Source organism: Dromaius novaehollandiae, chromosome 10 (genome assembly GCF_036370855.1).
Source record: "Dromaius novaehollandiae isolate bDroNov1 chromosome 10, bDroNov1.hap1, whole genome shotgun sequence".
Taxonomy (NCBI): Eukaryota; Metazoa; Chordata; class Aves; order Casuariiformes; family Dromaiidae; genus Dromaius; species Dromaius novaehollandiae.
The window spans coordinates 7,982,430-7,995,549 of NC_088107.1; the positions used below are offsets into that span (position 1 = coordinate 7,982,430).

At 44.9% G+C, this 13,120-nt stretch overlaps 1 protein-coding gene across 12 annotated transcripts in view; it reads left to right on the forward strand.

Annotated features, from left to right (window-relative positions):
• AKAP13 (A-kinase anchoring protein 13) overlaps positions 1 to 13,120 on the forward strand; it is a 233,436-nt gene that overhangs the window by 39,388 nt on the left and 180,928 nt on the right. The gene's annotated exons all lie outside the window — the stretch shown is intronic.

Below are 13,120 nucleotides of genomic sequence, written 5' to 3' on the forward strand. Positions count from 1 at the left end.
TTGCTGGCAGCAAAACAGGATTTGATCTTCTGCAGCATCTCTGTGTTTAGCTTTTCTTTCCAACCACAGCACTTAGCTCCTTTCCTCTCTTGGTACTCTGGCAGTCGAGAGGTGGAATTTGCAAAGGAAAACAGATGTGGAAAAGTTACTGAAGACCAAATTCTTTGGCCTATTGGGCATGGTCTCCAACTTTGAGTTGCTCGTGTGAGCTGTTTACAGACAGGCCTGATCCTGAAGTTATGGGCCTGTGAGTGCAAATTATAGGTGAAATTTTTCAGCCTATTGTAGAATTGTATGTAAATAGTCCTAATACTTTCTTCTGACCCTAACATCTTCTCCAAAAAACCGCAGAAACAAAAACAACGCCCTAGTCCACCCTCCCCTCTCCCCCCGCCCCCAAAGAAGTAAAAGTCCATAGGTAGATGTTTATCTTTTGTCGAAACACTGGAAAAACCTTGTTTTTTCTCTACTTCCCTGTCTGCCCTCACCCTTTCCATCCTTTCTTAATCGCATGCATACCTGCTAGCCCTTTGTCACCCAGAACGTTTACAGGAAAAGATCTTTGTTGCTTAGGAGTTAATCGGCTTCTGCTATTTGTTGTCCACCTGAGGTTCTCAAGAGATCTCTTACTCTTGCATCACACGCAAGAATTTAGACGTAAATACAGAGCCCTTCCCTTAGGTCACTGGTGAGAGGACCTACCTGTAGAGCTCCGCTGTCCTTCAGCGGGCCCAGCCACCACGCGTATGCGTCTTTGCGGTTGTCTTAAGCTTGGCTAATCGCACAGTGCTGCCAAAAGAGGTGGTCCCAGCTTCCCCGCTGACTCAGGGCTATTCTCGTGCTGGCAGCAGCACTCATGGGGCAGCCTGTTCGACTGGATCAAGGAACCTGATCCAGCAGAAAACTAACCCGGCAGAAAAAATGTAATTGTTAGCCTAGCTGGATCCCTGATCCAGCTGGCAGCAGTCATGTGGGTGCTGGCAGCTTCGGGGAGGGTGAGACCTCTCGGTGACAACTGGCTGAGTTTGGCTTAAACCGATTGTGAAAGCTCACCATAAATAAAAGCTCTGGTTGCAGGAGACTGTTCAGCAAATAACCGCAGGAGAGCATTTCCAAGGTTCAGATGCCTCTTTTGCTGGTGTTGTTGAGTGTTAGGTCTTTCAGTGGATGGTCTATGAACTAAGATTCATTCGCCTTTTGAAAGCAGACTGTTTAAGAGATTTCCTGTGAGGGTGTAACTCTTTATGAAGCAGATTTTCTTTACCTGTAACACCAATTACTCATTACGATACAATGGGTTATCTGTGATCTCTAGCAACCTCTAGTGCTAAATGCTTACGCCTTACGCTTGCACCCCTTGCGTTTTGCTTTTGGTGGAGAAATGGCATGATAAGCATTTGCTAACACTAGAAAGTAGGATAAACAGATCAGGGAAAATGTGTTGATTATCTCAGAATTTTTTTTTTTAATCTAAACCCATTGTTTGTTTAGGTGTGTCTGGTCAAGTAGTCAGTTTTAGTATCTTTGACTTGTTTTCTGTCATTTGTAGAAATACCAGCCCTTGTTTGTCTCATTTCTAAAGCGTGTTATTTCTTATTGCTTGTGTGTAGGACACACAAGTTAAATTGGCTTCTGTGCATCACTGTTCTTCATGGTGTAAGAGCTAGTCCTAAATGTGCTATGGAAAAGTGCACGCGCCCTTAGATGTCATGGCAAGCATTTTAATTGGGAATGTCTTGGAGCACTGTGTAAGTATAGACCAGAAAAATGTTTAGCAATAGATGTTATCTGTGGAATAACTTCTACATTGAAGCCTGCTGTTGTTAAGGCCAGTGCACCTGGAGGGGAAAAAAGAATCCAAAGTAAAATTGTTATCTTGAAAAAGATAACTCAAGCCTCAACAAATGAAAGCTACAGAGAATAAAACTATTTGACCCAAGGTAAGACCGATATTAAATTCTGCGGTATTGTCCCTGGCTTAAAACTTTTTCCTGTGGAAGAAAATAACAAGGTATTCAGCAAACTGGTGTCCTAAAAGCAGACCACTAGATCAGCGATTTAAATGCTGATAGACCCAGTTCATCCGGTCATGTTTGGGGACAGACATCTGCCTGAAGAAATGATGATAGTGCCTTTAGTGCTATTTTTACTGCTAAGGTTATTCCTTTGCACTTCTGAATAGAGGATTTATTTTGCTCTTGGAGCAGCACATAGAAGATACTTAAATCTGTGACACTAAAGCTTTCGTGTAAGGCAAGCTGCTTCGCCTCTGCGTCCGGCAAAAGCTCCTCCCGTGCGCTGTGCTAGGTGGCCTCTGTGCAAAGAAGCCATCGCGCTTTCCGAATGCCTTAGCCTCCCGGTGTCATACCGTTGCTCTACGCCCTCTGCGTCCACACGCCTGTTGATCCATGTGCCTGGATAAATTCCTGTGTGCAGGATCGTCTCCGGAGAGAAGGCAGCTGGAGTCTGGCACTAGGTAACTTCCGGAGGCCGCGTGTGAGGACGGCTTGTGCCGACGGTGTGGGCTGCGGGCCAGGTGGACTTCAGCACTGGTGTTTGGCTCCCGGTGGCCCTCTTCTCTGGGTATTCCTGTGTCCCGTTTTCCTGCTCGTAACAAAAAATACAAGGTCAGATGGTAATCAAATGCGTTGCCACAGTGGGGTATGATCAGTTGGAATAAAGCAAGGAGCAAAATCTTCCGTGGTCCTGTGAAGTGCACTGTATTGGAAAGGCTATGCTTGTCATTAGGTATAAGCATAAGTGAATAGACCCTGTAAGCTCCCGAAGGCCAGTTAAATATTGTCTGCGTTTTTTTCGTTCCATTATTTTGTTACAAGAGTTCCTACCCCTATTTGGTGTTGTGCTGGATGATGAACGAGTCGTGAGGGAGGCAGGCAACGTGTGGATAGAGGATTAGCAGCAATTGCAGAAATTTGGGATACGGGAGATCCAAATGATTTGAGGTCATGTGTTTGCAACAGGTGAATCACCAGCGCTCTCTTACATGGGCATAGATGGCTAGATGCGCACTTGGAAGCCCCGTATGCACGTGGAAGCGCTGGTAGCACCTCGGCTTCGTTCCCGTGTGTGTGCTCTGGAGGCGCCTGCCAGCCCTGCTGAGGTTAAGGGTGTATTGCACAACCCGTCCTTTACAGGTGCACTGCAAGAAGGGTGTGCCTTGGCAATCACAGGCAGTTTTACCTTTTTGTTTTTCCTTCGGTGCTCATTGCACTGGTTAAAATGATACCTTGGCTTACCTGCGTGGAGGGGGGGCCGGGGGCGGGAGAAAACTGCTGCCACTGCTTTAGCCAAAGATTGCTGGCTCGAGGGGACGGCCGTGAAGGAAAGTCCTGCGGCGTGTGTTGGCAGGGTTGCGTGGCTGCACTGTGGACCTGCGGCAGGGTTTGGTGACGGGCAGCAGCCCGCATGTCGTGTGTTTGTGTGTGTTTTTTCCAGGATGCCTAGCAGCTGCTCGTGAAGTCATCGCAGCGCTAGTGCTGTGAGTGGCTGTAAATCTTGATCCGTGATAACGTGGGGGAGGAGTGCACTTTGTAGAGGCGATAAGCTGGCCATACCCAGCCCATGCATGAAATACTCGGGAGGACTGTGCAGACACGGCAGAGGTTTAACCGTGCTGCCTGAATTGCTTCTGCATGCAGAGCGTGGCAGGTCGCAAGCAGTGTTTGATGCCAGGCCTTCAGACACAGGTTATCTGTGCATTTTGCTGGCTTGTTCTGGAAGTCTTTTTACTGGTGGCAAAAGCTTGCTTCCTCCCCCAGCACGCGCCCAGAAGTCCTTGAAGCACTGGGCTTTCTGATCCTTTGGTTATTGGGCAAAATCTGCCTCCCAGTGCGATGTGTTAATCCGATTTCATCATGTCTCTTGCTTTTCTACTTGTAATATGTTACATCATTATGAGCAGTCTCTTCAAAGATATTATTGTTGCAGGCCTCCTCTTTTGAGGAAAAGAAAGGCAATTGAATGAAAAATGGTCTTTCTGCTTTTTTTTTAAAAAAAAAAAAAAAAGAAAAAGAAAAAAAAAGTTGAGCTACATGAAAGCAGACCAGGCAGCCCACTGAAAAAGTTGCAGGCTAAAAGGCACTCTGCAGTTGCACGCTGTTAACTTCCAGCTATCTGCCTTGGTGATGGAAACTGCTTGAGCTGCTGCAGTTACGAAAGACTCATAGCAGCGCCTGGACATAAGTTCTGCTTTGGCAAAAATGAGTCCGTCAATAAATGAAACAAACTACAAGCACAGTGTAATTCTCTGAGCTTTGCTGTTGTGCAGCGAACAGCACTGCGACTTCTCCTGCGAAGCGCCCGCATCCCCGGGGAGATGCTTTCCCAGCGCTCGCTGCAGCGCGGTGCCGCGTTCGTCGCGGGCTGTGTGCTTAGCGTCGAGCTCTCTCGGCTTTCGGGACTGCAGTGTGCCCCCAAACGCTGTCACGAAAAGCAACGCGTGCGTGTGGAGGAAGGACGGTATGCAAGAGGGGTAATAATACGTGTAAGTGAAATGTTCCCAGTCTGGGCTTTAATAAAATTAACAGTTTATTCTCCAGATGAAAGGGAAATAGGAGTATCGCATTTTTGTAAGAGGAGCAGTGATGTTCTAGTCATTTTTAAGCATTTCTACGTAAGGTGGAGCATCTCTTTTTGAGGCTTTTGCCTGAACACCCACTTGCAGATATTGGTAAATAGATTACAAATTGACACTGTGACACTTCCGTACCATTTTAGTTTTGCTACTGTCAGTTTTTTGAGTCCTTCTGTATTGATTGCCGAGATTGACCATGACACTTAACTGGTTTTAAAATGTGAGTAAGACCTTTTAGCCCTAATACTGGTATAGCACTTTTCATCTATGTGCTTTACAAAAAAATTAAAATCATACTGCTGAATTGCAATTTGATACCTTGTTTATTGGCATAAAAGGTCAATACAGCATAAAAGAAAATCTCACGTGAAATGCTTTCTCACTTATGCCATGCTATGAATAGAAGTCAATACTATCTGGTCTAGTATTTGAGCCTAATGAGGAAAAAAAAATTGAGAAGTCCTGGGGTACAAGTATTTTCTTCCTTCCCCATAAACTTTTCATACTGCAAGTGCTCATCAAATACCTGAAACACCATGTTTGTTGGCACAGTTTATGGGCAGTCTCTCTCTGTGTTGACCCTGTGCTGATAATGCATTCTTAAACAAGGCTGCAGCTGGGAGTTAAATCATGTAACACGGTGCAAAAGTCATTGTAATCATAAACTTAACAGGTTTTCCTGGAGTTGTGTCAGAAGCAATGTCTCTATGTACAATGCGGTCTTCTGCTGGGAAAAAAAAGAGGCTGGTGTTTCTGTGAGGTAGAAAAGCCCTGCTAGGATAGACTTGAGACCCAACTCATCCGTTGCATTTGAATGTGAACTCGCAGAGAGGTTTGGAGGAAGGGGATGGTTGTTTGCTTTGGAGCATCTCTGGCACTCTGCTGCGGATGGCACTGCTGCCAAACCAACGAGCTCCTGGTGTTTACCCTTTAGCTCCTGGTACAACGAAAGGAGGGTGTACTAGATCTCACAAGTTCGGAGTCAACGGTGGCTATGGGAAAACGTGATCTGTAATATGTAAGTCTTCAGTGAGCTGCCTAAATGCTTAATTGTTTGAGCTCTTGTGTAACCAGCCTGTAATCTGAGCATTCGGTTGCAGATTTTTGTTGCATCATTAGACCTTCTCTTTCGTTACTGGTTTAGGAACATTATACAGATCTTCTAATTTATATAATTACGGTAAATGCTATGCAGCCCCAGTGACATGTTGCTTCGAGCAGTGAAACAACTTAATTCTAAGTTGCCTTGTTGGTGTTTGGCAGATCTGGACAGCTTCGCGTCAGATCTAGAGCAGATCCTCTGTGGGTACTAGACTAAGGCAAGTCTGCACCTTGGTTTTGAAGGAAATCTGGATGTCGATTGTGCGGATCGTGCCCGTGGTTACATGCGTAGAGTGCTGGGTGGAGAGGTCATAGCTTTGGGATTGCCTGTGTGCTCCCCGTGATCTGTAAACCATTGGGTGGATCACTTCATTTTCTGTGCCTTTGTGTCCCCTCCCAGCATTTATCTGCTTAATCTGTAAACATGGTGACATGGGGATTCTTGCTGCACGCATCCACTGTGCTTGGCACCGGAAGGCCTCAGCCTGGGTTAGAACAACAGGAGCTGCGACGGGAGACAGTAACGTGCGTTTGCACTTTGTTTTATACCGACACAATAGTACTAATCCTCAGCATCGAGGAGAAAGTTTATATTAACGTGTTAGATGACCATTATATGCTGATATGTGAACATGTACATCTTTCTGTTCTCATCACAAGGTTTCTGGGTACAATAAAAATTCTTATTTTATGGATATTTTTGCTTTGTTCCTACACATCCTATGTTTTAAAAAAACCAATTTTGTATGTTGGGAAAGTCAGATTAACTAAGTGAATTTTGTAGACCACGTTGCTGGAGTTTCAGAGTGTTTGCAGTTGATAATGATGTTGTCTTTGCTACTGTGGGTGACAGACTGCTGTTTTTCCTAATTTTACAAGTGGGAATTGAGACAGAGGCTACAATTTACTAGTGCAGCTTTGAACAATGTAAGTGTGGGGATGATGTTATAACCTTGATGTCATGGCCTTGCTTTGAGCAGGGAATTGGGTCAGATGACCTCCAGAGGGCTCTTCCAACGTAAATTCTTCTATTCTTGTTTCTAACCAGTCTTCCTTTTCTCGGAGTTGTATTGAGTTCTGGAGGATGACATGTAGTTGTTCAGCAGTTGTAGGCCATCTTCCAAGGAAACCTTTAATCTGTTCTGCTCACTAACTTTACCTACTCTTTCCAAGTATTTCGTCTGAATTCCCCTGTAGGTGGGTCACGCTTACTGGAGATATGAGTTGAGATGGTGGTCCGGGTGGGTGGCTGTGTGATGGTCCAGTGAGAGCTTTGCCAGGGTCAAGGACATCCACAGACTACGGCAGTGCAGCGGCTCTGTCGAGGCGTGCTTCTCAGTGTTGAAGAAGACCGTGTTGCTAGAGAGGATCTGCAGCAGTGAGCTCCCATTGCCTAGGGACACCTGCAGAAAGGAATGGACATATCCAAAGAATGTGGTGTGCTTGCTGCTCCCCTAGGGCTGTGGACTTATGAAGCTTTGGTCCTCGCAAGGCTCTGTGTGAAGAGCATACAGTATTTTAGCTAAGAAAAAAGGCCCGTTCTGTTAGGTGGGACACAGTATTTTTTGTGTGTTAGGAGGTGAGGCGCTGAGATGTTGCGTTGGTGGGTCTGCATGACGGTGACATTGATATAGACCTTGGCTTCCCTGTTGTTTGTGCTTCCTCCTTGTGTTAGCAGAGGGCACAATTTGTTTAGATTGTAGCCTGCATGTCATCATACAGGAGACACAATTCTTGTACTAACAAAATAGCTGTGCTCTTTGGAAAGGAAGCGTAAACCAAACAAAAAAAAAAAAAAAAAGGCAGGGGGAAGCAGAGGTTTGATAGCAGAATTAGCACACTTTGCATTTTGGGAATGGCTGTGGACTTGGGCTGCTATTGCAGCTTGCTGCTGTTTGCTTTATTTTTTGGATACTTGCTCCAACATATTCTCCAGTAACTGGGGGGATGTTGGTCTTGCTGTGGTGATGCTGTAAAGTGTTAACATGTAGCACAGATTGCAGATTTTCAAATCTGTAAGAGTGAAGTTAATATCTTCTGCAGCCATGATGGTGTTGTGGAAACAGTTTAAAGTCCTTTATCTCAGTCCTGATGTGGTTTTACAAGACTGTCTGGAAAGAAGTAGTTGCTGTGGCAACTTCAGCTTAAAGAAGATCAAATTTCTGTGCCGAGTCCTGCTTTCATTATTAGCGTGTATTAGCAAAAACACTGAATGGGCACAAAAAATACTACTCGTTTCCTTTCTTTCTTTTTCTTTTTTTCTTTTTTCCTTATGGTTTCAGCCTCCAAAACATCAGCTGTATCCCTTTCAAAAGCACTTCTGCAGGGCAGTGCTCTTAAAGGTCGGGGGGGGGGGTTAAGTGCTTGCAGAGTCCCCGTGGCACCTCATCATCTCGCCTGGGGAAAGAGGTTTTGGAGGGTGATTGCACAACAGAAGTTTATGGCCCTCTGGTAGCTGACGGGCAAGGCAGAGAGAGGTACAAAAGCTCTCCCGGTGCCGGTGTTTCGCCGCTCTTGAGCTGCACTCTTTGCCATCGGTGGTGGAAGTAAAAAGCAGAACAAAACCTCTACCAGTTCTATGCAGATCCTGAAGTTGCAGAGAGAAAATTTGTGCCCGTCTGGGACGGGAGCGAGGGGGAAGCGCCCCTGCCTGAGCGGCTTCCACGCTTCCCTTTCCCCGGCGCGGGAGTATCTCTGGCTACGCGCTCCGGGGAGGGCGTGCAGGTGTTTTCGGAGGGGCTTATGCCCCCAGTTAACTCAGTGCACGTGAAGGCAGTTTTGTCTCCCATCTCTTGGTATGCAGACCCGAGTCTGCACTCGCAGCAGATTAACCAGTCTCACCAAGTTCTGCAACGGCCCAAGTGGCTACTTAATTTTGGGTGCTACTTGGATGCTGCTGCCGTTGCCCAGCCTCGGCGTGGATCCGCTCGGCTGTGGGAAGGAGCTGCCGCAGCGAAGCTGGCTTCCTCGCGTGCGACTGTGGGAAACGCGCTGTCCGAGCGGCGGGCGGCCAGCCTCCCTTCCCGAAGGAATCGGGATGCGCCGTTCGGGACACAGGACAAACTTCTGAAAAGGTCTTGCGAGCCAGTTTCTCTTGGGAGGCCCGATAGGAGCAGGAAAAGGGCGTCCTGTAATGAGAATATAGTAATACGTAAGTATAGGCTGTGAAATAAAAGAAACGAGATAACAGCAGCGTGCAGATGTACATCCAGCAATTCAGGAGATAACGGGGAGAAGCAGTGCTTTCCCTGACGACGTTGATCTGAAACGGTGAGGAGGTTTTGTAGCGTAAAACAGCCGAAACTCGGAAATACTCCAGAGGTTTGTTTGGGTGTCTTAGCTGTGGGCTTGGCTATGTTTGGGCGTCTTGGCTATCAAAAGGTTCCAGCTGTATCAAATAATCCAAAATAATCAGCAGTTCATCTCCTAGGCCATTAATGCCCTATTCTTGGTGCTGTTTTTTGAATTTGTTGAAAGCTTAATTATTGCAATTACAAACAGATGGTGAGATAACTCGTTCTACATGTCAAAACGATCAGTTTGCAAAGCAAAAAACATGTAAGGCTTCTCGGAATAAGAAAATGCCTTTGTGTGAAGGGAAGGACAGAACAAGTTTGAAAAGCAGTTTCCTTTCCAGACTGCTGTGTTTTGGCAGGACAAAGCATCTCTGCTCTGTTTACTTAAAGCTTCAGAGGAACCAGCAGAGTGACTCGAAACCTTGAGCTCTGAGCGCTTCGCTTCACCCTGAGCACGTGCGTTTTGGAGAGCTTTGCTTGCTCCAGCTGCCCACCTCTGGGCTCTCCTTTCTGCCCCTTCTGTCCTCACCCTTTGCTTCCCCCCTCTGCTCCAAAATGGCTTGTAAATGTATTTTAAATGTAGAATAATTCCGTTTTTCAGTGCGTTCACACTCGTTGTCACCCCATTCATATGGAAATGTGCAGAAGGAGCCTTCTGTTGCTTGACTCTTCTTCCCGTGGAGGAAACATCAGGTGCAGGGCACCCCTAAGCCACTGGGCTCTTTTTTGGGATAAGAGCTTCTCTATTAAAGGAATGACTTATGTAACTGCCCTTCTCCGCAGAGCAAGTCACTTTCTCTTTAAAAGAGTGTAAATAGCTATCGTATCCCTAAAACTTTCTTTTCCCCTCTCTTGCCTGAACACGTTTCAGTAATTCAGCAATGGCACAGACAATTTATGCTTTAGCCGTCTCAGTATGAAAGGAGCAAGATCATGCACAGTCTGCCGTTAAATAAATCTGTTTTGGCAAACAACACACTTTTTTCTTTTTTTTTTTTTAATTCAGAATGAATAGGTTGTATTCAGGCAAGTGTCAAACGGGCTTATCTTTAAATTCTCATCTACTTCGTTGATGTTAGTGAACAACGTGAGGTTATGTTCTGCTTGGGCCCTTTTGGACAGAAATTATCCAAACAGGGTTGCAGGTCAGAACGCAGGAGCAGTGACAGAACCATACAGGGACCTGGTCACTTTTTAAAGTTTTACTTAGAAAGATGCTGTTTGCAAGTAAACATGAAAAGAAGCAGGTACTCACTAGTTTGCTAATTAAAATTTCAAAATTGAGTTTATCTCCAGTTATTTTCCTTCCAGTAAATATGGGGTTTTTTTTTTTCCTTTCTAAGGTGGCTACTTTTCCTGTTGTTTTCTTAGCCCAGTGAATATGATGCAGAAAGGGATTCGGTTGATCTGGGATCTGTTCTCTGCTCAGTCATTACCTGGCGCATTGACCATGGGCAAGTCCTTTGGCTATCTGTGTGCTGTCATCTTCCTCGGATAATAAGGAACAGTATTTTTTTTGTAAAGCACTGTGAACTCATCCATGAGAAGAGGATGTTTGATCACCCGCATGAAGAGCATCATGACTGTCTTTGCTTATAATTGTAACAGACCTTTTCCTCAGCTTTTCCCTCTCTTATTTTTCTTGTGTCATGTTCTTGCGTGTTGGCTGAATTTTGTCCAGCAGTCTGTTCTTCCAGTTTTCTCCCTTAGTCAGGTGTCTACTTATTTTGATTTCTCTATAAGCAGCTTCTTCTGACGCTTTTTCAATGGCTATTATTTCCTCTGATTTAAGTATGATAACTTGGAAGGCTGATGCATTTCAAAATCCTGCTTTGCTGTTGAGGCCTGGCCTGTAGTCACAGATTCTTGATAGAACCAGCTGCAGAGGCCTCTCCTGATTTTGTAGATATCTTTAGCAAGTAGAGAAATGGGATGTTTGAAGAATTTGCCTAGCTGATAAAGGAGGCTGAAGATTGAAAAGCTCCAGAATAATTGTTTCTAAAAGGTAGAACATGGAGAATTTGGGGACATGCTTTATAAAAACATCTTCTAAAGATACAGAAAAGAGAAGCTATGTCAGTCTTCATCTACTGGAAATTTTTTCAGAATAAGGGAGAGGGAGAATTCTGGGAGAAACCCATATGGGAAAAGCCTTCATCTGAAATAGGTGCACCTGCACATGCAGGAGTTATTCCATAGTAGCTGTGTGGGAAGGAAGCCTTTGGGGAGTTACTTTTTTTGGACAGCTCTACTGATTGTGCAGGCTCCTCATATGCAGAACTAAGAATATATGTAAGACTGTTTGTTATGTTTTCCTTCCTTTTGTAACAATCTAAAAATTATTTTGGAATAAAAACAAAAGCAAAAAAAAAACCTGGAGGAAGACTTTTATGGTCTCGATTGCCGCTTTTCATTGCTAAGCCAGTTAATTTTCTCCACTTGCTAATACTTTTCAAGTTGTGAACATCCAAGTTGGCTTTGCGTGTGCGTCCCCATGTACACACCCTTCGTTCTTTAGCGGGTATGATGACAAACCTTCAGTGAGTCAGAGCGTACCCACTAGGGAGCTTCCCAACGTGAGCCATACCGGTGTTGCTGGTCAGTTCGAAGGACCAGCAGCAAACCCTGCTTTCTGTGCCGAAGTGTTAGAGTATGTTATTAAAAGCCGAGTTATCAGAGTCTCACAACGAATGAAACCCCTGCAGTATGTGCCTTGGAGAGAGCGGTTACTCTCATCGAACTTTGAGATCGCCATGGCATCGCTAGGACTTGGTTTTGGGCTAACGTTGCTCACTTAATACAGTTAATCATTGCTTTATGAAACAGTAACTGTCTTTTAAAATGTGGTCCTAAAAGTAATGCTATAGGAATGCTAGAGGGAAGTTCCAGTCTGTTTTTTTGTGACTGCTAGGATGGTTTTTAGTGGTTAATGAATGCAAAGATGATTTGCTTGCTGTGCCCGGGATTTAAGAGTTTGGGTAATTCCTCTTTCAGCTCCAGTAGTTTGTCATAAGAAGATAATTCAAAAATGTGTGAATGAAAAAATTCCTGCACAGTTCTGGGCTCCTTTTTTCTTCATTTTCCTGCTATCTTAGCAGGAACAAGAGTGTGAAACCCCCTCTCCTCCAATTTGAAGGGAGTGTATATAGGTATATATTTGTGCTAAGTGTACAGTTATACTCCAGGTGTATGTATATCTGTGGTAAAATGATGCCATTTAGCATGCAGTATCCTGTAGTGCCTCATGAAGCTTTCTCCCCATTTCTCGGCGGGCACCCACCTGCAGAATGGGCAAGAAGGTGTTTTAGTAACAAACCTTAAGAAAACACTGTGCAAAACTGACACTCGGGTATTTCGGTTATGCTATCCTTGTCTAGATGAATGAATGAGATTTGTTTTGCAATGCATTATCTTCTCGTGTTGCATGTTCCCTCGCTAATTCACACAATACAAGTGATTTCCTAGCCAGTAACTAGTTTTGCCATTGTTACTTATGTGATTGTAATTGCGCTTTGAATTCAGCATGTTAGATCAGTCTGTTAGATTCCCTGCTTACAGATGCTTTCCCAGCTGGGAGAGCGTAGGGGTAGAGTCTCCTCTGCCTGGTAAAACAGGAGCAGGCAGTGTGTTGCACTTGCATGCAGGTGATGCACGCACAACCGCAGCCTTCCCCGGTGTGGTAATCAAATGATGCCCTAAGGTGCCCTGATGACTTTGATTTAGCTAATCAAATCTCCCACACAGCATTTAACAACCTAAATCGCTGCCTGCACTTTTTCTCCTTTTTGCCATTTAATCCACTTTAACTACTCTTTTCACATGTATTTGGTGGGCTGGATTGATCCCTATGGATGGAACAAGGGGTAGATTTTGCCCTGAAACAGGAAATCTGCCCATGGAAAAGTGCAGGCAGGCTGCAAGGGTTTTGTCAGAGATTTTGCTGATAGATTTGGGCTTCTTCTGCCAGCCTAAACACGTTTACTTTTGGCACTTTGTCGTCTACTTTTAAATATCTTGCCATAAGGGAGTTTATGGATAGCTGGATAAAGTCTGTCCTGAAGTGGTTGTGTTGAGATAGGGCGTGTTTCCCATATAGCCACTAAGGTAAAAATGGAAAATTGTTTCCAGC